The sequence below is a fragment of the Humulus lupulus genome, chromosome 9, assembly GCF_963169125.1.
Source record: "Humulus lupulus chromosome 9, drHumLupu1.1, whole genome shotgun sequence".
NCBI lineage: Eukaryota > Viridiplantae > Streptophyta > Magnoliopsida > Rosales > Cannabaceae > Humulus > Humulus lupulus.
Window position 1 is genome coordinate 145,145,965 of NC_084801.1, and position 26,790 is coordinate 145,172,754.

A 26,790-nucleotide genomic window follows, 5' to 3' on the forward strand; every position below is an offset into this window, starting at 1 on the left:
TTGAATATTGTGTTTGTTTGTATTGATTTTATAGGTAATTATGAAATTACGGTATGCTATAGAAATAGAGGAAACTCTGCTGAATTTTTTAAAAATTTTATAAGGCTAGAACCTAATAATGATGGATTCATTTATGCTTGACTATTGTGTTTGTTTGTATTGATTTTTTAGGTAATTCATCAATGTATTGATTTTGTAATTTTTCTTTTTATATAGTGCATATTATAAGGCTTCTTCCATGAATGACTTGACAATCCTACAAAGATTTCAATGTTGCATGTCCAAAAGAACCACAAAGTCATGAATGTGGTTTTTATGTGTTGAAGTACATTAGAGATCTTGTACGGGCATCAAATGCAATATCAATGTTGCATGTCCAAAACAACCACCAAGTCATGAATGTGGTTTTTATGTGTTGAAATACATTAGAGATCTTGTACGGGCATCAAATGCAATATCAATGTTAATTGTCCAAAATAACCACAAAGTCATGAATGTGGTTTTTATGTGTTGAAATACATTAGAGATCTTGTACGGGCATCAAATGCAATATCAATGTTAATTGTCCAAAATAACCACAAAGTCATGAATATGGTTTTTATGTGTTGAAATACATTAGAGATCTTGTACAGTCATCAAATGCAATAGAGACCCTAAAAGAAAAAGTAAGTTTATTTTTTATAACTTATTTTGGTATCGATAACCTATAAAATAATTGTTATCCAATAAATTAGCATTGGTGACGTGGCGAATAATCTTTGGACACGTGGCTGGTACCTGGAAGCGTCTGCTAGAGTATCGATCAGGAGGCACAGTAGAAGCAGGGTAAGCCTGTCTTACCCGCGACCAGTCTGGTCGGTAGTTCCGCGTACAAGGCAACATTTATGGGAAGATCTTTATGAATCCCGAATTTATCTCATACAATCTTCTGGATATCCGATTATTCAGGGAAGAATATCTGTAACAATCTCTTGTAACCTTCCTTGAGCCTATAAATAGCAAGAGATAGCTCGAAGGAGGGGACCTTTTTGGCTTTCGAATCAGAGGAAACGATAGTAATTCTCCAAGTAAATCGGTATTGTTCTTTAGAGGAGAGTGAAACTCATTGAACCCTGGTTCTTTGTCACCCTTCTGATTTTATATCAATATCATTCTAAGTGGACGTAGGTCATTACCAATTCCTGGGGCCGAACCACTATAAATTACTGTGTTTTCTTTACTTTTGTCATTGCGTTCTTCTCTATACATTTGTCCACATCAATCAAGTTTTGACTCCGTGTCAGTTGGCCAAATCTTGGGTCAACATTCTGGTGCTTTCATTGAGAGATTGATTCGTTGCTGTTAAGAAAACCAATGGCGAAAGCAGGAAGGAAAACTGGGCAGGTAACCGCCGCTGCACCGTCGAATCCACCACCTCCTCCTCCCCCTGCAAGCATGGCGGAAGATGAGCCGCAACTAGATTTTGAAGAGGAGGAAATGGACGATGCGACGCTGAAGAGCACCCTGGGCGCGTTGCAGGAAGAATTGGCTAGTCTGAGGGCCAATCAAGAGACGGCCGCAGAAGTTAGGCGCGGCAGCAGCAGGAGATTGATCGGCAGCGTGCGGAATTGAGCGAGAGACAGGCAGAGGTGGATCGCCGCCAGACCGAAGCCATGGCCGCCCTCGAAGCAGCCTTGCTGTTGGCTAGAAATCAGGCCGCACCTGCCTCGCAGCCTGACCAACTCGCGAATGGGCCACCCCAGAGGGGTCCCAATCCTAGCCCACCAATTCAGCCTTCAAGTTCGCAAAGGCCCGAGCAGCCTCAGACACCCCATGACGATGTCCCGTTGGACCCTGAGGCAAATCCACCATCCCAAGCTGCTCGGGGTAATCCCCCGCAGCAAAGGCAGAATAGGGCCGAGCGTCAGCCTCATAGTCCTAGACGCCATGAGAATGATGGGCCAAACCAAGCGAACAGAGGTCACTACCCTCCTGGTAACAGGAGGGACTCAGAGCTAGGCTCTGCGGTCCGAGGACCCCCACGGCATGATAATGCACGGGGACACCGCGACCAGCGCAGGCCGCCCTCTAACGCTCGGGGCGTTTCTGCCAGAGACGGGAATAGAGGGAACAGTCAATCTCACCATAGCCAGTCAAGGTTCAGAGATGGCCACGGATACAATGAGGCTGACTCAGGCAAGGGAAATGCTGGTGGGAGGAATAAAGAAAGAGGTAAAGGCAGGAGCCAAGTACCTCAAGGTGACCAGCCCAATAGACAGGATGCTGGGGGGCAGCCCAGACAAAATAATGTCTTCAACCGGCTCGGAGGTAGCGAGCAGCGAAGAGGAGAGGAGGACCTGAGAGATGTACTCAACGATCGTCACGAGAGGAATGGCGAGAACACACCCCCAGCAACAGAGGCCACCGCAATTCCTGCCGCAGTGCAAGCCCAGATAGACGCACTCAATCAGGCTGTTCAGCAGCTGGTCGGAGGAAGGACTTCTTACATCGACCACGGCAGGAGGAAGGGTACTCCTTTCGTCCAGAGGATAGCTAACGCAGAAACTCCCAGCAAGTTCAAAATGCCTACACTCCCGAACTTTGATGGATATGGGGACCCAGTCTCGCATGTGAATAAATTTGAGATTCAGATGGACATTCAGAAAGTGTCCAAAGACGCTCGGTGCAAGATCTTCCCTGCAACACTTTCTGAAGCAGCGCAGGAGTGGTTCTTTAAGTTCCTGCCTGCAAGCATAGTTTCCTGGGAAATGTTCGTAAGGGAGTTCTACGGACAGTTCTATGCGGGTCGCGTGCACCTAGCCGAAGCAAACCAGTTGGTCGAAATTCGCCTGCAGGACGGAGAGTCAGTGAAGGATTACGTCCAGCGCTTTATGCGAGCGGCAGCCGGAGCAAAAACAGTGGGGGACGAAGGCAAGATGATGGCCATTACCGCAGGGGTAAAACGTTGCTCTCCCCTCTGGAAGAGTCTCCGAAAGGAAGGAGTTAAAACAACCCAGGAGTTCCTGGACCGAGCTGATCGTTACATCAAGCTCGAGGAAGCCATTGCTGATGATGGAAAACCCTCGAACAAGGGTAAGAAGGCCGCCGAACCTGCCAAAGCCGCCAATGGTTCCAAACCTAATGGCAACGACAAAGGCCACGGAAACGGAAACAGTAATGGCAAAAATGGTGGGAAACAGCCGTATAACGAGCCTTCCACCTCCAACAACAAACGAGCCAAGGGTAATCGTTATGAACCTAGGTTCACTAACTACACTGCCCTCGTCGAGTCTCGGGGAGAGGTTTATCAGGCCACAAGCTTTAGTGTGCCTTACAAGAAACCGGGACCCATTCGAAAGGACATTTCGAAAAGAGACACTACCAAGTTCTGTCGTTACCATAACGACTACGGACATGACACTAATGAATGCAACCAGTTAAAAGAAGAAATCGAGTTCCTTATTATACAAGGACACTTGAGAAGGTACGTACGGGCCTCGGGAACTTCCCAACGAGAAGCTCCAGGTGGCAACGAGCAGGCATCTACACGCCAACGCTCGCCACCATTACAGCCTGCCCCCGTGGCTGGAACACTCTTAACCATCTGTGGAGGCCCGCACCTCGTGGGAAATAGCGGAAAGGCCAGAGAACGATATGCTCGGACTCTACGTCACGACCAGGACATCGAGATGATGACTGTGGAGGACCGTGCACCGAAAAAGGCTCGGTCAGAAGAGGGTGAGATAACCTTCTCTGATGGCGATGCCCAGCACGTTCGGTTCCCACATTCTGATCCGCTGGTCGTGGACATCCAGATGGCCAATATGATGGTAAAAAGGGTATTGGTCGATACAGGGAGTTCAGTGAACATCCTGTATAAGTCAACACTGGAACGCATGAAGTTGTCCATAAAAGACTTGGAGCCCTACAATAAAACCATATACGGCTTCTCTGGAGAAGGACTCGCCCCAGCCGGAATGATCAAGCTTCCAGTAACGACGGGTACAATGCCTGCAACAAGGACATTATTCACCACTTTTGTAGTGGTCGATTGTTCTTCGGCATACAACGCCGTTATTGGAAGGCCCATACTGGTTGATCTACGGGCCGTCATCTCTATGTGGCACCTAGCCATGAAATTCTCGACGGACGCAGGGGTAGGACGCGTCTTAGGAAACCAGAGGGAAGCCAGGGAGTGCTACAACGCCTCGATCACAAAGGCGAAAAGTGGGACATCAAGGAGCACCACCCCAGATCGATTGCAGATGGCAATAGACACGCAAGCCCAATCCGGTGGTGAAGTCACCAAATAGGGTGTTGCCCAAAGGGAGGATGGAGATTTGGATCCTCGCTTTGGGGATTTTGAAGAAAATGTTGGACCCGTCGAGGACCTGGAGGAGGTCCAACTCGACAAAAAAGACCCAACCAGAGTCGTAAAGGTTGGGAAGAACTTAGAGCCTACTATAAAGCAAGCACTGGTGGAATTCTTGCAAAAGAACCAGGAGGTTTTTGCCTGGACGCACAAAGACATGGTTGGGATAGATCCTGCAGTAATCAGCCATGTCCTAAACATAGATAAAACCTTTCCACTCGTGCAACAAAAGAGAAGGCTGCTCGATAAAGAAAGATCAAGGGCCTTGAAAGAAGAAGTCGAAAGGCTTAAGGAGAACGGGTTTATCAGGGTGGCTTTTTATCCGCCGTGGGTCTCCAATCCGGTGCTTGTCCCCAAGCCTAACGGCAAATGGCGGACCTGTGTGGATTTTACGGACCTCAATAAAGCTTGCCCAAAGGACTGCTTCCCGCTCCCAAGGATCGACCAGCTGGTCGATGCAACTGCAGGACATGAGATCCTCTCGTTCATGGATGCATATTCAGGCTACAACCAGATCAGCATGCATCCCCCTGACGAGGATCACACCAGCTTTCGGACCGATACGGGCTTATACTGTTACAAAGTGATGCCCTTCGGGCTGAAAAACGCAGGTGCGACTTACCAGCGGCTAGTCAACCACATGTTTAAGGAGCTGATCGGTGCAAACATGGAGGTATATGTGGATGACATGCTGGTAAAGTCTAAGAAGGCAGAAGGACATGTGAGGGATCTACAAGATTGCTTTAATGTGCTAAACAAGTACCGGATGAAATTGAATCCCCTCAAATGTTCCTTTGGAGTCGGATCAGGGAAGTTTTTGGGTTTTATAGTAAATTCAAGAGGGATCGAGGCCAACCCCGACAAGATAAGAGCCCTGATCGACATGAAGTCGCCAGAGAGGATTAAGGATGTACAAAGTTTAACTGGGAGGATCGCGACCCTGAGTAGATTTATCTCGAAATCAACTGACAAGTGCGTCCCATTCTTCAATCTACTCAGGGGGAATAAGAAGTTTGAATGGACGGGAGACTGCGAACAAGCATTCCAGGCCTTAAAAGCTCATATGGCGCAACCTCCCATCTTATCAAAACCAATCGAAGGAGAGACTTTGTATATTTATCTGGCGATTACCGAAGTTGCTGCTAGTGCGGTACTAGTACGGGAGGAAGAAGGCGTACAGAAAGCAATCTACTATGTCAGCAAAAGGTTAATCGGGGCAGAATTAAGATATCCGCCGATCGAAAGGTTAGCATATTGCTTAATTCTAGCCTCCAGGAAGTTGCGTCCTTACTTCCAAACCCATCTTATCACAGTTCTAACCGACCAGCCCCTTTGGCAAGTCCTCCAAAAACCGGAGGCGGCTGGAGGACTATTAAAATGGGCAGTCGAACTAGGGCAGTTCGATGTAACTTATTCACCGCGGGCAGCAATAAAGGGACAAGTCTTGGCCGATCTTATCGCGGAGTTCACCGAACTCCCAGGCAGTGAGCAGTGCGAACAGCCTGAAGCACCCATGCCTCAAGACAAAACTCCTTCGTGGAAACTATTCATGGATGGCTCATCCAACGAATCCCACGCTGGAGCGGGAGTGATATTGATAACGCCGGAAGGGCATCGATTTCACTGCGCAATCAGGTTCGACTTCGCAGCATCAAACAATGAAGCGGAATACGAAGCACTCCTAGCTGGATTAAGAATGGCCAAAGATATGAGCATAAAGACGCTTGACATTTACAGTGACTCTCAGCTAGTCGTAAATCAAGTCCTGGGAGAATATCAAGCGCGAGGCTTAAAGATGATGGCCTACCTGAATAAAACGAAGGATTTGCTAGCCCAGTTTACAAAGTACACCCTCCAACAAATCTCGCGAGACCAGAATTCGAATGCAGACGCCTTAGCTAAACTCGCGAGCGCAAAAGACGCTGACACTTTGAACATTGTGCCAGTGGAAAGACTGAGCAAGCCAAGCATACAAGCAGTTGAGTCCAGTATGGAGATTCGAATGGAGGATACATGGATGGCGCCTTACTTGGAGTATCTGACGAATGGTGCACTGCCAACAGATAGAAACAAAGCCAGAACTCTGCAAAGGCGAGCCGCTAGGTACATACTGGTCGATGGCGTTATGTATCGAAGAGGATATTCAATGCCACTACTCAGGTGCGTTACACCAGAAAAAGCTAAGGAACTCATGAGGGAGGTGCATGAAGGCTTCTGCGGAGATCATGCTGGGGGGCAGAGTTTGGCAAAAAAGATTCTAAGACAAGGTTACTTCTGGCCAACAATGAACAAGGATTCGATGGAGTATGTACGAAGATGCGACAAATGCCAGAGGTTCTCCAAGATCCCACGAACAGCTCCAAATGAACTAAAACAGATGCAGAGCCCATGGCCCTTCGCAGTATGGGGGATAGATTTGATTGGATCCCTGCCAACAGGGAAAGGAGGAGTAAAGTACGCAGTTGTGGCAGTCGATTACTTCACAAAATGGGCCGAAGCTGAACCACTTGCAACCATCACGACCAAAAAAGTTCTTGACTTCGTCATCAAGAACATTGTATGCCGGTATGGATTACCCAGGAAGATAGTTTCAGACAACGGGACCCAATTAGACAGTGATTTATTCACCGATTTCTGCGAAAGGCATGGGGTCATTAAAAGTTTTTTTTCAGTTGCACATCCACAAGCGAATGGGCAAGTCGAAGCCGTGAACAAAACTCTTAAGGACACCCTGAAGAAAAGACTTGAAGAAGCTAAAGGAGCATGGCCAGAGCAGTTGCCTGAAGTCCTCTGTTCGTATAGAACATCTCACCGAACAGCAACAGGGCATACCCCATTTTCCCTAGCCTACGGATATGAGGCCATGTTACCTGTCGAGTTAGATCCCCCCTCACATCGGCGTTTGACTTACGACCAGGACCTGAACAGCCAGCTAATGATGGAGTCCCTAGACTCGATCGATGAGATGCGAGAAAAATCTCAACTCCGAGTTGCTGCTTACCAGCAAAAAGTCGCCCGGTACTTTCACTCCAAAGTTAAAGAAAGAAAATTCAACGTCGGAGATTTGGTGCTATGATGAGTTTTCTTAAATACCCGCGACCCCACTGCTGGAGTGCTCGGACCTAACTGGGAAGGACCTTACCAGATTGAAGAAGTCCTTCACCCAGGCACCTACAAACTTGCACGCTTAAATGGAGATCTCGTTCCACGTTATTGGAATGGAGAACACCTGCGCAAGTATTATCAATGAACAGTCCTTCTTAAAGGACTGGCTTGTTTAAATTTTTCTTTTTAATTTTTACAAGTTTTGCAAAGAGGGTTAGCCACGTTGTATAGCTAACTGCTCGTATATGTAAGATTCTATTTCAGAATCACTCGTAAAGACATGTTTAGTCCATTTTTAATACGAGATTATAAGGGACTGTGCTCAGCCAGTCATTCTTGCCAACTTTTGTGAATTTGTATTTACAAGTATTTGTTCATTACGTGTGTTGTTTTGCTGTATTACAAGTATCAGTTTTCATACGAACAGGAATGTTCGAGCAGGTTATGGTCAAGGCAAGTGACCAAGGACCTAAAGCTCCTCGATCACTTGGGGGGCATATAAGGCACATCGATAGCAAAGCATACTCTCAAGGTATGTAAACACATGAACAAAATAAGTGAAAGCATGCTACAACACTTAGAGTATTATTCAAAATTTATGTTTTGTTAAATCATGCCAAAGTACTATGCTAAGTCCGGTCATACAGACAAATGTTATAATAAGTAAAGATATTATAGCACCAAGAGTTAAGCTTTTACACCGCAAGCATCGCAGCTTGGATGTAATTGTTCAAGTAAAAAGATTTACTGCCCGTGCAGCAAAATTTAAAAAGAAACTATTGTCTTTACATCACGACCCTTGGGTCGTATATCCAAAAAGAAGAAAAAATAAATGAGAAGAATTCAAGAGGCATTCGGGGCCGGAGGATCCTGGGCAGCATCCTGGTTAGTCACGTCCTCAACAACATCTTCTTCTTCCAAACCAGCGACGCTTGGAGTGGCAGGGGTCGTGGCTCTTGCCTCCTCTTCGGCCAGTTAGGCAGCACATCGGGCCAACTCCGCAGTTCTGACTTCCTCTGAAAGGTAGCTAAAGTCAGCACCCTGATTGTGTTTCCAGAAATTGTAGAAACATCGGAGTGTTGTCCTCTTGTACTTTTCCAGATTCTTGGAGTTGTCAAGCTCCAACTGCTTCACTTTGCCCTCGAGGGAGAGAATAGCCTCATCCTTGGTCTTGAGTACCTCCCCCAGATGCTTGATTTCGCGGAGATGGGTTTTGTTGAAGTCTCGGTACTCCTGCCTCAACTTGACCGCTGCTTCCTTCGCAGCTTCAGCCTCGGACAGCTTAGTCACCGCCGCATCCCTCTCTCGGACCACTGCCTCCAACTCCTTGGCATGCTTAGCCTCAGCAGCCGAAAGCTCCTCGGCCGCCTTCACCTGATACCTCTCGATGGCTTTTGCCTCGGCCTGCTCGAGGTAAGCCTGGGCTCGGGTACGAGCAGTAGTGGCAGAAAGTAAGGCCTGTGCACAAAGAAAAAGGAGTTAGAACTTATCACAAGGACTAAAGAACTAAAGACTCGAAGAATAAAGAAACATTTACGCTGGAGATTTCGTTCAGAGCCCTGTTCAGGATCTGGTCGACTGGCAGCTCTTCAGCTTGGACCATTGCGGCCCTAACACGGTTGCCTTTGCCGATGCGATTGAGGCGGTCCCTGGTAGATTGAATGGCACGGATCATGAGTCTGGCCCCATGATCCTCTTCACGAGAAAGCTGCTCCCTGGCAGGCGTAGCTGGAGGATTCGGCCGAACAGGAGTAGTTTGCTGTTCAGAAGAAGCTGGAGGAGGAGTAGGAGTTCGCCCAGTTGGCGCAGGACTTTGCCCAGTAGGCGTACCCTGAGGAGGATCTTCTGATCGACCCTTCTTGGCCGGAGGGCCTCGACTGGATTCACCAGTCCTCTTCTTAGGCTTCCGTTGGAGTTGAGGAACTTCCTCTTCCTCCTCGGCCTGGTACATGTCAAAAATGTTGGGAGTTGACATATCTGCATGAAGATAAACATAGCAAGTTAATAAAAAGGAGGCAGGTGAAAGTAAGTTAGACAACTGAAAGGAGGTAACAAAGTAAATACCCGAGATACAACTACTGGTCGCTACACTATTGACTCTATTAGTCATATACTCATTATCTGGCATGAAGAAGTTTGGCCCTAGATTTGGAGCATATGTAAAGTTACCGTCCCCGTCAAACATATGACAGGGAATTGGCAAACCATTTAAAAGCGAAATAACTTTACCATTATCATCGGAAGATTCTCCCAAGTCAACAATAGGCTCTTTGGCCTTTTCTTTCCCCTTGCCTTGGGGAGCAGAAGGCCTTTCTGCGGAAGGGCTACCCGTGGGTTCCCTAATCGTAACTCCTGTTGGCCTCCTCCTAGGAGGAGGCACAGGAGGTTGCTGCTCGGGAACCCCCTCGGCAGTGGCTTCGTCCACCACGGATCCTCTATTTTCATGGCGAGGAGCCAGGAGGCCAGACGACCTCAAGTTCTTTTCGATTATCAGGGTCTTGACACATTTTGCTGCATCAGACATCCTGCCCAGAGTGTTAGACCTCAACACCATGTCTGGTGTTGGGGTCGGACGCAACCAAGGACCTGAAAAACAGATTAAGTTTGAGAAAAATGAAAGGAAACACTCTATGTTAAAATATCGACCAGTCAAAGACAAGCTCCGACCTCCTCGGGCGAAGGCCAAGTTGTTGCTGGTTATGTTCGGAGTAAAGAAATACTCCTTGTTGTAGTGCCCCACGTTTGATATATGGGTAGTGCCACTCAAGAACGTCCGACCGGTCTCCTGGTGGCAGAAGTGGAAAAAGCCTGTCCCGTTGTGCTGTGGGTTGGACTTGAGGTCAAAAAGATAGTTGACCTTGTGGGGCGAAGGTTCTGGCCATTTGTTAAGTTTATACGAGATATAGAGTGCGGCCAGCATCCTATATCCGTTTGGAGTTATTTGGAAGGGGGCGACGCCGAAATAATTGGCCACCCCCACAAAGAAAGGATGAAGAGGGAGATAAGCTCCCGCCTCAATGTGATACCGGGACCAGGCGCTGTTCGCCCCTCCTGGACGGTTAGCCCTCTGGTCTGCGGTAGGACGTATAATGGTTACCCCCGTGAGGGGAAATTTCTTGAAACAGTTAGCAACCATTCGAAGGGTCACTGAACTGGCTGGGGGAGTATACCACTCGACATCAGGCGGATTCCGATGACGAGGACGGGCCTTAGTTTGGATATTAGGGTCAGGAACAATATTTTCTCGACCGCTGGTCGAGGGAGCCCTAGCCTGCGAATCAGGCTGGGCAGGAGGAGTAGGGTTGCTTTCAGACTCAGGCCTTTTCTTGCCAGAAGACTTGGAGCAGGCCATTGGAGAGGAAAGACGAGGTCTGGAGGAAGATTGCGAGAAAGGAATCTCGTGGACACGTACAGCTGGTTGTTCTTCTCCCTCGAGCAGCTGGGCAAGAAGGTCCTCATCGATGGGTCTTTCACCTCCCCACAAATCTGGCATTAAAATATGCAAACATAAGAATGGGGAGGTGAGGAAATAGAACTTTGAAAAGTTTTTAGAATAACGCTGGTCGAGTATAAAAGTTAGGCTTTTATACAACAACATTCTATCAAAAAGCTAGTTCTTTCTACACGAACAGTTTGAAAAACGGATCAAAGGGTGAAAGTAAAAAGTTTTTCTGTGAAAGCTTTTTCAACTCCCCTTAGGGCGGGAAAAATTTATTTTTTAACTGGTTTAAAAATCGAAATGTTACTTCGGTTTTACGTCCTAAAAAGCATGATCCTGGATTTTAAACTAACTTGTAACTCTACTGTGCCTACAAAACATTCTGTCTACAAGCATCTTAAACCAGAAACAGAAAGACTTAAACAGTACACCATCAGAAGCATGCACCACGAGAAATTAAAAGCATGGGGTTTCGAAAACATACCAAGAAAAGTGATCGCAAGGGTGGAAGAACGGTCTTTGGAGATTAAAGAGTCCGCGGTCTGAGTCTTGGAAGTGCAGGAAAACGGTCTCCGGAGAAGGTTAAAGCTCTGGTTTTTAGGGTTTTCTACAAAGATAATGGTGTGCGTAAAAAGAAAGTAGAGGCTCCGACGGTCTTATATAAGTTTGTCTCTGATATTAAAAAAGTGTAATCATTAGATTTCCTTTTTCAAAGTATGGGGAAACGGGATGGCCGTCGAAATCGTTTCTGGGGAACTGAAAAGGCATGATTAGACAGAAGTGGGTTGCTTTTTTCGAGAGCACACGAAGGGTTCTGACACGTCAGGAGGGGTTACCGAAGAGTCGTTCGTTCAAAGTTTATTTACTATTCGTAGTAAACAAACTTTGGGGGGCAAATGTTATCCAATAAATTAACATTGGTGACGTGGCGAATAATCTTTGGACACGTGGCTGGTACCTGGAAGCGTATGCTAGAGTATCGATCAGGAGGCACAGTAGAAGCAGGGTAAGCCTGTCTTACCCGCGACCAGTCTGGTCGGTAGTTCCGCGTACAAGGCAACATTTATGGGAAGATCTTTATGAATCCCGAATTTATCTCATACAATCTTCTGGATATCCGATTATTCAGGGAAGAATATCTGTAACAATCTCTTGTAACCCTCCTTGAGCCTATAAATAGCAATAGATAGCTCGAAGGAGGGGACCTTTTTGGCTTTCAAATCAGAGGAAACGATAGTAATTCTCCAAGTAAATTGGTATTGTTCTTTAGAGGAGAGTGAAACTCATTGAACCCTAGTTCTTTGATCACCCTTCTGATTTTATATCAATATCATTCTAAGTGGACGTAGGTCATTACCAAATCCTGGGGTCGAACCACTATAAATTACTGTGTTTTCTTTACTTTTGTCATTGCGTTCTTCTCTATACATTTGTCCACATCAATCACGTTTTGACTCCGTGTCAGTTGGCCAAATCTTGGGTCAACAATAATCAATGTTGTTATTAATTAATTGATAATTATCAATTTTATAGTTTGATTGGAATAAGAAATATTGTGAAATTGCAGACCTCTTGTCAATCCAACAGAAATGGTTAAGTCGATTGATGACATACATTTATTGGTAAGCCTATTTTGTTTATGAGTTCGTTTAGTTCTAAGTTTAATTTTATGTAAATGTATTAATGTTAAGGCTAGCTATCTTACTTAAGTATTTGTGTTTATGCTTATGTATGACATTTCTAATTAATAAAAGTTAGCATATTTTCATTCAAAAAAATATTCATAACTAATTCCAATTGCAAAAATGTATATAACTATAAATTCATATAATTAGATCATTTAAAAATATTAGTGCAAAAAAATAAAATATATATATAAATTAAGAATTGGGCCATTTTAAAATAATCAGAAATAATTATTAAAAAAAAAATAGGGAGGGGGCTTTCTACTACTCGGTTATTATGTAAAAACCGAAGTAGAAAGTAGAGATTCTACTTCGGTTTTTACATAATAGTTGAAGTAGAAAGTCTATATTTCACTTCGATTTTTATCTACTTTTTACTTCGCCCGAACTACTGCAGTTGCGAATTTAAGCGAAAACCGAAGTGAATCCAGTATAAAAACCAAAGTAAAAGTCATTTTTTCTTGTAGTGATAATAACTATTTAAATTCAAATATATATATGGAAAGACTACAATATTGATAGTGTTTTGTCAACACCGGTGTTGATAGGTGTTGACAAAAGTTAGTTTCGGCATGTGGATAGTTATAAATTCTAATTTTTCACTATCACAGTGTATATTGTAGTCTTTTATAACATCTCACAAAATTTCAAGAAATTCTGAATAATTTATGCTGTCGAAAACAATGTTCAAACAGTTGAATTTTCCACGCGTGCAACAAGCTGTTTGAACCTTGTTTTCGGCACCGTAAATTATTCGGAATTTCTTGAAACTTTGTAGAATGTTCTAAATGATTACAATATATACTGTCATAATAAAAAATTAAAATTTATAAGTATCCACATGCTGAAATCAACTTTTGTCAACATCGGTGTTGACAAAAAATTATCAACACATTAGTGGTACCCTTTTTATACATATATATATATATATTATATATACAGTGAAACCCAGTTAGCTAATAAAGGCCTATTTTTATTAAGAAATTCAAGCTGTTGTTCATGAAGTTGATTACGTTGGAGTTATCATATGGATTAGCAGAAACAATATTAACTCACTCTAATTTCAATCAGATTCATGTTAAATTTCTGACTGCTTCCCCAAAAAGGAAGATAGACTTGTTCTTGTTCTAAAAATGAAGAAAGAGTACTTGTCGGAGTCTTTGGGCATTAATGAAACACAACACTTAGTTAGCCTTTCATTCTAGACAACTATGTGTTTATGTAATTAGTATTGTATCATACAAGTGGGTCATAATGAGATGTAACTAATATATTATTCAATATAAGTTCTTACAGAAAAGGGATTGTAAAACCGAAGAATTAATAATGAAGGTGTGTGGTGTACGGGTGTTTTAGAGAACTTTGCAATGAATTTTTTTTTTTTTTGAGCTGCAGTATTTATTATTTACAATACTTAGGTTTCAAAACTTTATTTTGTATCAATTATGTCCCAAAATTTTCAAAATGTATTATTTAAGTTCATAAATACTATTTATTTTTAATTTTTTTTTCTTTTAAAATACATAAAAAATACAAAATAATTTGTGAATTATTCTTAAAATATTTGGATATTTAATTTATGACAATAATATTTTCATAACATTTTTAATAATACATAATATTTTTTTAAATTAAACTTGTTTCATTAAAAAAATATTAATACATAGATTGTTGTTTTATAATTAATACTATAATAACTATATTATCTCGATTATCGTGATATTATCAATTTTTATTATGTTTTTGCTTGTTTATTTCACTTTTTAAACTTAATAGTGTATATAAAGTTAGTTATGCATATATATATATGATTTATTATAAGTTGCATTATAGAAAAAAAATTATAAAATAAAAATAAATATGTACATGATAAATATTGATAATCTTGTGATAGTTCAGTTATTAATGTTAAGTAAAAATATATGCAATAATTTTTTAATGAAAATTTAATTTAATTTGTAAAATTATTAAATACTTTTTAAAATGTCATAAATATTATTTTTTTTCAATGTCATGTTTGGTTTGATTCACATTTTTTTATATTTTATTTATGTATTTTAAAAGAAAATGAAAATAAAAATAGCATTTAGGGACCTAAATGATACGATTTGAAAATGTTTGGAATCTGACTGATACAAAATCAAATTTAGGGACCTAAGTGTTATAAAGTGTAAAAAATGAGGACTGCAGCTGGAAAAAAAATCCATTTGCAATTTATTAACTTGGGATACTTCAATTATAAATAGGACACTATTATTCAATATAAATTGTTTAATTAAAAAGAGCTTGTACTTTATGTAAAATCTATAATTTAGATTTTTTATTAATTAATTGAGATTATATAGGTTTAACTTCAAAACCAACTCCTTCCACCTTTCTTTTTCCCAAACCTAAAAAATAGTCATGTTATCCATCATTTTGGGTTATTCATTTGCTAATTAGTTTTTTTTAATGATATTATCACATATATTAATACACTACCTATAATCTGGTATAATTAATCACTTATAAGTATAAAAATACTCTTATTATGGTTATACAAATAATTTTAACCCGATCAATTGACTAACGTCTCTATCGAGCCTACTATTATGGAAGCTATAAAAGGCGGGCAGTTAGTCGATCCTTAGGTTCAAGGATTGATGTACGAAGTGAGGAACGAGGGGGGACCAGGATTCCATATCTTCGAAGATGGAGTATTGGGGTTCAAGGGCAGAATATGTGTTCTGGACGATGACGAGATCAAGAAGCAGATCTTTTTCGAGGGACATAATGCTCCTTATGCCACGCATCCGAGTACCACGAAAATGTACCAAGACTTGAAGAAGTACTTTCGGTTGCCTGGGATGAAAAAGGAGACAGCAGAATATGTTGCACACTGCTTGACTTGTCACGGCTGAGCATCAACGGCTAGCCGGATTGTTACAGCCCTTAGAAATTCCGGAATGGAAGTGGGAGATGGTCACTATAGACTTTGTCACAGGTCTACCAACCGCTCCCAAGGGGCAAGATGCCATTTGGGTTATCGTAGGTAGGCTGACTAAGTCTGCTTATTTCTTGCCGATCAAGGTAACTTATGGCGCACATAAGTTAGTAGATATTTACATTGTAGAAATAATGAGATTGCAAGGTGTACCTAACTCCATCATATCAGATCGCGACGGACGTTTTACCTCAATATTTTGGAATAAAATCCAAATAAGGTTGGGTACTCAACTGAAGTTCAGCACTTCTTTCCACCCGCAAATAGACGGTCAAAGCGAAAAAACAATTCAGACCCTGGAAGATATGCTAAGAGCCTACGTGCTCGACTTTCAAGGGTCATAGAATGAGAAGCTTCCACTGATAGAGTTCGCTTACAATAATAGCTATCATGATTCCATCAAGATGGCTCCGTATGAGGATTTGTACAGAAGGAAATGTCAATCACCGATTCATTGGCACGAGACTGGTGAAAGAAAGTTTCTTGGATCGGATGAGGTTGATCATATTACCGAGGACATCCGACAGATAAGGCAACGCTTGCAAACTTCGGTTGATCGACAACGCAAATATGCCGACCGACGCAGAAGACCCCTGGTGTTTGAGGTTGGCGATAATGTGCTGCTGAAGGTAGCTCCGCTATGAGGGGCTATGTGGTTCAGGAAGAAAGGAAAGCTTAGTCCAAGGTTCGTTGGACCTTTTGATATCATAGAGAGGATCGGGGAAGTAGCTTATTGTTTAGCTCTTCCGCTCGCCCTGTGTAAGGTGCATGACGTGCTTCATGTATCCTTGTTGAGAAAATTCGTGCGTGATCCCTCGCATGTACTCAGCTATGAGTAGCTAAGTATTGATCCTCAACTCGTCTTTGAGGAACAAGACGGTGCTGTTGGTAAAGGTGCAGTGGTGTAACCAAGGCATTGAAGAGGCAACCTGAGAAACAGAAGACAAGATGAGGGAGCTGTATCCTCATTTGTTTTAAGTTTTGAGGACGAAACCTCTATAAATTGTAGGTATTGTAACGTCCTGCGTTTCGGGTACCTTGAAACGACTCGGGTCGAGATTTTTTCCCTAAGTTAAGAATATTATTTTAAATAATATTATATTTGTTTGGAATTTATTTCCATGAGTTATTGCTAGCCAAATTATGAATTTTGTGAATAAAAGTCAAGATAAGACTTTCGGTCTTGGACCGACACAAAATCCCTGATCGGGTAAAAATCTCGGAAAATAAAATGAAAAACTATGGAAAATATATTTTGGGCATAAAATACATTCATAAAAATTAAAATTTGGTAAAAAATAATAAACCTAAGGGAAAATGGAAATTTTAGGGCCTTTTGTGTTAAATGCTTAATTTTACCGAATTGGGGAATTTATTCCATGAATGGACCTTAGGTTAAATTTTATTGTGTGATTAATTAAATTAAATGTGAGAGATATTTAATTTAATTATTATGTGTTAAGTTTTGTTTTTAAAAGTTAGCAAGAGTGAAAAGGTTATAGGAAGTCAAATTTGATTTTTCTTCTTAGGAAATATTTATATAAAAAAATATAATCATATATATAAATAAATGGTGGTCAGACATGTGAGGGAAAAATATTAGGTAGACCAAATTAGTTAAGTTTAATCTCATTTTAAATATTAGGGTTAATAGGCAAGTGGATAGTAAAACATTCAAGTGTTTTTAGGATATTTTAGAGAAGTCTAAACCCTTCTAACCCCCCAAAACCGACCACTCTCTCTCACTTTCACTCTCATCTTTTTTTGAAAACTCTCTCTCAAGTTTTCTCTCCATCTTCAACCTCAAGAACACATATTTTGACCTAATATACTGTTAGGAAAACTTATACATGATCTTTATTTATTTTCATGTATATCTAATATTAAACAAATTAATATGAGATAGCCTAGAACATGTTTCTAAAATTGAATTCAAAGAGAAACAAAGACAAGAATACTTACAATATACGCAGCGGAATAAAAGAATCCTTCCTTTAGTTTCTCTAACTCTTGTATCTTTTCTGTCGTAGAGTATTATCAAGAAACTGAACTGATCTTCTATTTTCTTCACAGTCTTCCAATGTATCCTTAGAATCACCTAGACTAGTATGGGCAATTCTCAACAAATAAGATAGATATAGAGGGAAGAAGATAAAATAACAAAGAGACTTAGAAAATGACTTGTGTTTAGAGAATCTAAAACTATTAGAAAATAGACTCAATTAGGCCATTTAATTTAATTAAAAAATATATAAAATAATAGCTATTTTAAAGACCTAGGTCGAAATTATCATGGGCTTTAGGCCCGTGAAATTTCCCATTTGATTATAAGCCCATTGGACTTAAAATCAAGGACTGTATTATTTTATATTGATTTAATTTATTAAATAATTATTTAAATCCTTCATCAAATTAATTATTTATAATTTGAACATTGATTTAAACTTATTTATTAATTTAGATACCAATTTATCTTAATTAATAAATTTGCCATGATTTCTCTTTTCTTCTCAAAATACACAACTCTGTGAAACTATCCAAAATTGACCTAGTCAACTTTGATGATTCTAATTGATAATTAAATCAATTAATTGAGACTATCTAGATGATTTTATCCAAGGTACAATGGGGACCATGGACCTATGAAATCAAGCTCCCATAAGTTATCATAAATCTAACAAATAAATTTACTAACTTATTAATTCCCCGTGACTCCACTATAGACTCGGAATTGCACTCTTGAATTCATAGAACGCTCTATAAAAAATATAGATACGCTATTAATTATACATCGTTACAACCACAATTGTCACTCAATCCTCTATAGATGGTCTAAAATGAGATGGGACTAAAATACCGTTTTACCCCTCATTGTATTTTATCCTTAAAACACTTAGTTCCTTGTAAATGATATTTAAGTAAACTAATTTAATTACTGAAATGAGAGCTCTATCATTTAACACATTGAACCAAACTAAAAGGAAACCATCGTTTCACTACTTCATCAGAAGTTATAGATTTTCATATCTATGATTAACACTCCCACTCAATTATACTACCGAGTTCCCAAGATGTAAGTATCTAGTCCGTAGGATAAGCTGGTAACGAAAAAGTCAAAGAACTCAAATAATACAATCAGTTAGAATACTAACCACTAAGAATTGAGATTGAATTGACCTACGGTCAACTATATGATATGACTAGAATAGATAATAACGGTATGTTTACTTATCTTATCAACTGTCAATATCGGTCCTGTCCGATGTAACAAATACATCCGATCTTATCGACTTTGCTAATGTTCTGGAAAGAACATAACACTGTGAAGTGTAAGTAGATCATATCGTAGATTAGCAAGTCAGTGTAGATCCTGTGCACTGACTAATCTTAGGACTAACTTATTTTGAACATATAATCATATTTATATTCCACTGTGATTACGTCACTATAAATAAGATTAGCTATATGCTTGGGATTTAATAGAAGTTTATATTAAACAAATAATAATGAAAATAAAATATGTGAGCAAAGTGATTGACCAAGTCAAAAAAATAATTTTTATTCTTTTATTGATAATAAAATGAGATTACAAAGAATTTGAGTTTTAATTAGGGCATAAAACCCCAACAAATACCACTTTGAGTTTAGTGAGAATTATTTTTATTAAAGAATTTTTATTCTTTCTAAAAATAAAAGAATTAATTTATTAATAAGTTAATAAATTAAAAGAGGGTTTAAAACCCTATATTTTGAGAAAATAATAAAGTGAATTATTTTTCTAGTAAGTAAACTTGATTAATTGACTTCAGAAAATTAATTAGTCAAGAAGAGAAATTTTTAACGGTTTTCCTAATTAAGAAAAATTAGGCTATTTTCTTAAAACAGTTTTTAGAGATTAAAACCTTAAGAAAAATAAAAGGAAATTTAAGAGTTTATTTTCTTGAAATATAATTAAGAAATTTAATTAGTATTTTCTAGATATAATACTAGCTAAAATCTTCCATATATTTAACCAACTTGTTGAAAGTACGGGTTAATAGTGAGAGTTTTAAAGAATAAGATTTTTAGCGGATTCTGAGAAAATACTAATGTGATATCTGAGCCTAGGTATCGAGACCATAGGATAGGTCTCCCCGAGACTTAGGGTTTAGTCTCAAATATTTTTGCATGAATTTCCTTAATAGGTTTAAAACCAAATAAGGATCATTAATCCTTACAAATGATTTTTAAAATGACCAAACTGCCAAAAATAATAATAGTGAATTATGAAGTGCCATAATTAATCCGAGTATACTGTATGGATAATTATAGTATTGGTTAGGCATAATTGGATTATACATTGGAGGGTGAAATCTTGCTGAAAGCAAAGGATTCCAAGTAAGTCAACTTCTATTGTGTGGCTGCAACATGAAATGATTATTGTATTGTATGTTAGTATAGAGACACATGCACATATATACACTGTCATAGAAAGTTTCTTAGAGACGTTAGTCTAGTGGGTGTTGATTTAGAAAATATGAACTGTAGATATTCGTCATATCCTAGACGGCTGATCCCAGTCACACTGCTTGATTTTATTATGTCCGGTTCATTACCGCGACGAGTGGCCAAGAGGTGAGGATTGCTGGTTTAAACCTAGGGGCACCAAAATGAATGGGACCTAGGGGCCCTCATGCTTACATAATCAGTGAACGGTTAGAACCCGAGCAAGTGCTCTGATAAGTTATTCCCAGGTAGTAGCCGTGAATATTGGCCATTCAGTGAGAGTTCCTAGAGATACTAGGGGTTGCCAAGTTTGAGTGAGGCTGAACACCCTAGGGGCAACTACTCACCAGCACCACTGATTAACATAAAAGTCTCTGTAAAACCGTGTAACTTCGATTACACTCTTGGATAAGTAGTGATGCCCTAGGTAACTTGATGGTTACCCTTGTGAGGGATTTACTCTTGGATAAGTAGCGATGCCCTAGGTAACACGATAGTTACCCTTGATGGGGATATTTATTGGCTAGATCTTAGTGTTAAGACTCGGTTCTTTCTTATAGATTAACATTTATGCTGCAGGGCGTGTAATGCCCAAATTGTTGGAAGTTGTCGAGCGTTGATCTCAAATTATATTGTGATATATTATATATGATTGCTCTGGGATTTTCTGAGTGTAGGGATTTATTTATTGATAAGAAATAGTCGTGATATAATATATCTTCTTGTTCTCGGATTTTCTGAGTGCAAGAATTTATCTGTTTATATGAAGTAATTTGTCATTGGTTATCATGCATGATAATAAGTTTGCCAGGACACTTTTGTGTTCTTGAAATTGATTGTGTAGGGTCTGGATGGATCTGGAACCCTACTTTTCTGCATGTTTTTGTTTTAAAAGTTGAACTTACTAAGTGTTTTTGCTTACCTAGATGTTTCCTGTTGTAGGTAAGAACAAGGGCAAGGCAGAGCAATGAGCGCTGGAGTCTACCTTGCGAATGTACATGTGAACCAACCTTTTGGGAAGTCGTTTTATTTTTGGAAATGTTGTGTTATTTTCCTAAACTAGGCTCACTCTACTCTTTATAAAATATGTTTTTATTAAATGTTAAGTATGGCCATACAACTTTTAAAAAGTTTTTTTTTATATGGGTTTTTGAGACATTTGGTTAAATGAAAACATTTATACTTCCGCATTATCGAGTCTTAAAAATCCGGGTCGTTACACAATGTATTTTTGGGAAAGGGGTACTCTTGTGAGGGTATGGTTAAGTTATGCACCAATGATGTAACTTTCAATGTTATCAATAAAGATGTTAATTCTGTTTATATTCTTGAGTATGATTATTTATTTTTATGACATCTTAGACTATCTCATATAGGTTTTTCAACCATGAAAAGAGTAGAAAAATGTGGTATGATTGCATCCAACATTAAAAATTATGGAAAATGTGAAACATGTGTTAAAGCAAAAATGATAAGGAAACCATTTCCTAGTGTAGAAAGATCATCTAATTTACTTGATTTAATCCATGGTGATCTTTGTGAATTAAATGGTGTTTTGACTAGAGGTGGTAAAAGATATTTTCTTACTTTTATAGATGATTTTAGTATATATACCTATGTGTTTCTTTTAAATCACAAAGTTGAGACTTTTGATGCTCTTAAAGTTTACAAATTAGAAGTTGAAAATCAACTAAATAAAAATATTAAGGTGCTAAGAAGTGACAGAGGAGGTTAGTACTGCTCTAATGAATTCAATGCATTTTGTAAATAAAATGGCATAATTCATGAGTGCACCCTACCTTATACACCACAAAACAATTGTAACGCCCTACTACCTTAGAGTCGTTACCATGTGTTTTATAAATGTGTCATTAGTTTGCTAATCAAGGTTTTAGGTTGAAAAGTGTGATTAAATTTAAATAAAGATTCATTTGACAACATTAAGCATAAACGATTTGGGCATTCATTAAAATCATAAAAGTTATACATTTGGGATCCCAAAATATTATTTAAAAAATGTATTACAATTCCAAAAGGTGATAATATAGTCGACCTAAGCAACAAAATTAGCCATCTACAGTAAATTCCTCAAACAACCCTTGTAACGTCCCAATATTACCTAATAAGGCTAGGGCCTTGATTAGGGGGCCAGGATGGCAATATATGAAATTATATGCTTAAGTGTTATATTTAATTCTAATTATGTGGATTATGTGATAATATGACTAGTTGTGCATGTTAAGAGATATTAAATATGCATGGGGCCCGTTTCTTATTAGAAGGGCAATTCTGATAATTTGGCCCGTTGCAGACATAATTGTATATTTATGTAATATGTGTGTGAGACCACATTATTATGTGGGTTTATTTGAGTTACTCGTCACGAGGCGATCCTAGGGAGAAAGTTAGCGGGAAAGTCACAACGGGACCTAATACCCGACTCGGGGCGAGTCAAGGGGTATTTTGGGTATTAGACATTTAATTGGGTTATCGGGTTATGGAAATGAATAATTGGATATATATTTGAAGTTAGTGAGTTTAGGAGGGAATATTGGGGGAATTTGAACATTTTTCCCTCGGGGACGTTTTTGGTACCTTGAGCCTCGGGATTAGCATAAGTCATTTAAGTTTAAGGAAACAAAAGACAAAAACACAAAAAGAAACACTCAGAAGCTCACTAACCGACCTTCACTCTCTCTTTCTCTCTAAGTTTCTTCAACTAGTCTTTGGGAAAATTAAGAGGATTTTGGGCTAGAAACTCAAGAATTGAAGGATCTGGATTGGGAATTGGATAGCTTGTGGCTAGAGGAACTTCACTCACTACTAAGGTAACCATTTAAACATTTTGTGATAGTTAAATTTCTATAGAATCCATGGCTGTTTTGAGATGTTTTTGAACCTTTTAGCTCAAGAATTGAAAGTGATGTTTTGATGAGGTTTAAGACAGGATTTCTGATAGGTTTTGTTGCTGGGAAGGTGTTGGAACTATTGTGGTAATTGAATTATGGTTTAGGGGTGAATTTGGGTTAGTTTGGATTAAATTTAGTTGCTGAAAATGGAAGAAATTCTGGGTTCGAGGGGCCAAGTCGCAACCTTGTTCTTGAGGGGCCGCGACTCAGCTTGAACCCAGGGCCTTAGGAGGCCTCTGTATGGGAGGAACACTGCGACTGTATAGGGTAAGTCACAGCCCACGCCTCTTGACAGAGGGGAGGAGGCTTGCTCTAGGAGGGGCGCGCCGCGACCCTTAGGGCCAGGTCGCGGCCCGCCTGGGCTTTTTGGCCTTGGGAAGTTTTTTTTTTTTTAAATGGGAACTTTTTTCCCTAGGACTCAGGAACGATTCCCCTACTCAGTTTAGTGGAACACAAGGCCCCAGAGGCTAGGACTCAGTCTGGAAGCCTTTATTCGATCGTTGTTGATGGAATTCTATTTTATGGTTGTGACTAGGTTACCGCTAAGGGCTCGGAATTGGGATCGTGCTCAAGGGTCGTTCTTTTTTATGCTTACTCAGACCTGAGGTAAGAAAACTACACCCAATACGTGTTATATGTGATTAGGGCTTGGCCCGACTGTTATCAATTATCTTGAATAGGGCTTGGGCCCCGAGGACATTTATATTTATGCTTTTGCTTCACATGTTGGTTGATATCTTCTTAAGTGCTTTATGACTGTTGTGTGAATTCTGTGGTTAGGGCAAGAGGCCCCGTTAAATAATTATGATTAGTATTGTGAAAATGGTTATTCAATGGTGTTATGTGATTAACATGCACGTGTGCTTATTTGTTGGGATATGCCTATCCATATCAGTTTCTGTATTGTGGTCTGTATTCATGGATCAGGGCTTGACTCATTAGTCAAGGATGGCAATAGCGCATTGCGCGCTGGTCGAAAGGCTTGGACCTGAACCAGCAACATATTATTACGTTGGCCGACCCTATGGTTGATGAAACATTAAAGTGCCAGGTATGCTGGACTAGATCTACGATTGGTTACTCAAGGCTAAGGGCAAAGGCCCCAGGTGACTCTATGGTCACGTAGCTTAGGCATAGGGCCACAGGATTGACTCTATGGTCAATTTTTTAGGGCAGCGACCCCAAATTGGTCCAATGACCACTTTTTTGTAATTGAATAACGATATGTGTAGGTTATTATCGCTGGACGTGCTAGATAAGTATCTGGAGGTTTATATTATCTGTTTATGCACATGTTGAGTTTTCTTGCTGAGTCTTGGCTCATGAGTGCTTTGTGGTGCAGGTAAGGGAAAAGGAAAGCTTGATTAGCCATGAGTTGGAGAGCTTCGGTGGCAGCATGTACATATGCGGCTGCTTGACCACCACGGTCGGGGATTTCTCAGAGGAACTACAGTTATAGCCCTGTTTTTGCCGCTTAAGCCGACTGAATGTAATTTTGATGAATATTCACCTTTTTAAAAGTTGGTTGTAATATTTTGGGATCCCATGTTTGTATGAAACTTTTTATATAAAAGTCAACGGTTCATTTAACCAAAACTTTTAACCCAAACCCTTGACATTAACCTTAGTTACACATTTTAAACCAAATGACTTGATTAGCAAGTCTGCCACAATTTAAAGTACACAGTGTAGCGGTCCTGGATTAGGAGGACGTTATAAACCCAGCCATGGAAGCCAGGTAGGTCGAACATGTACACGCCGCTCTCCAACTCATGGTTGGTCGACCTTTCCCTTGCCCTTACCTACACCATAGAGCACCCATGATTCGAAGGCCAGCAAGAAAACTCAATGCATGACATATCACAATCAAACCAATAATGTATAATTTAAACAAACAACATATTAAACATATAGCGGCCTATGCCGACCAAGGTGCTTTACCACACACTGGGTTCGCGGTCTTCATCGAGCGGGTGAATATTGCACCCTAGAGGGTTTAGCGGCCTGCACTCAGCGTGCTTAATGCCAATCCCGGCCATTTCCGTACCCAGCCTTCGCCATTCCCAGCCTTCGCCATTCTCAGCATAAGCCATCTTCGGCCTTCGTCGTTTTGTTCACAATCATGCAAAACATAGCATAACAAATCATAAACATTCATATAAACATCAAATATAGATAATCAGGTCATGCCCTACTGTACGGGCACCAACAGTTTTCTTACCTGTGTCCTGAGCTGATTGACTACTACAATCCTGAGCACGATCCCCTAAACCCGATCCTTGACAACCTAGTCAAAACGCATCAATAAATAGACATCCATCAATCTCTAACCGATTAAGATCTCTGGATTAATTTACTAGCCTTAGGGACCTCGAATTCTACTAAGCTGGGTAGTAGAATCCTTCCTGAGCCCTAACATTTGGGTTCCCGATCTTAAAACCTTCAATTGGCCAACATTTCCTACTTGAGCCGTGGCCCAGCCCTTAAGTGTTGTGGCGCGCCACAAGTCAGAGATCCTCAGGTTCTCATCAAAGGTACACGGGCCGCAGTGCACCTCAACATGCACTGTGATGCCTGGGTAAAAATTTGAGGCTTCCAAGCCTCAGAGTTTATACGGGCAGTGGCACCTGAAGAACAGGGCCGCGACGCGAGCCTCAAAAACCAGAAATCCTCATGCATTATACGAGCTAAACTTCTTGAAATTCAATCTAAACGTACTCCAATGCTAGAATTGAGTCCCTCAATAACTCTACAACACTTTAGGTAGTGCTAACACCTTAGAAAGCTAGCTAAATCACCCAATTCAGACCAAATTCAACTAAAGCCTAGAACTTAGCTAAGCTTCATTCTCAACAGAATTTACCAAAAGAAACATGGAGATAACCTCACCTTAGTGATGATTCTGAGCTTAAGCTAGATCTCCAACACCTCTAGCTGTAAATCCTCAAGTTCCAGCCCAAAATTCTGAGCTTTTCCTTCAATTCTTCCCAAGATTCTCTAAGTCACCAAGAGAGGGAGAGAGAGCTGAGAGAGAGAAAGAGAGATTGGTTGAGAGGGTTTTCTTTTTGTTTCTCCTTAGTTCCATAAGTTTGTTTTGGGCTTCAGTCTATCCTAAGTTGCTTAAGGCCAAAAATGCCCCTAAGTGTAACCTCAATCCTTTAATGCCACCAAGGGAAATCCCACCATTTACCGCATCCCGGTAATTCCTTGAGTGTTCCGATAACTCCCCATTTATTCTCGTCATACCCAAATGATTGCTAAATCGCTACCTGTTACTTGGTAATCCCGAATGCATACTATGTCCCTAAAATAACCCTAGGCTGCCCCTGAGCCGGTTACTCGACCTCGTTGTGACTATTTCGCTATTTCGATCCCTAGGACCGTCTCAGATCACACATCACAAATATATCACCACAATCTTGTGGTATCACGCACAACATACATATAATTCACATTTATGCCCTCAATGGGAAAAAATTACAAATATGCCCCTATTAACCAAAATGAGCCCACATGCATATTTAATTCACCTAAACATGCATTTCTAATCACATAATAATTTAATCCAAGTATTAACTTAATTAAATTAGTTATTTCCCTCCTGGTACACTAATCTAGGCACTAAACTTTATTAGCAAATTTGGGATGTTACAACTATCCCCTCACAGAAATTTCGACCTCGAAATTTACCTGAATAACTCTGGATATTAATCTCGCATATTAGTCTCAAGCTCCCAAGTTTCATTTTCCACTTTTTTGTTCCTCCACAATAGTTTTACTAAGGAAATGTTCTTGTTTCGCAAGACTTTATCTTTTCGGTCTAGTGTTTGAAT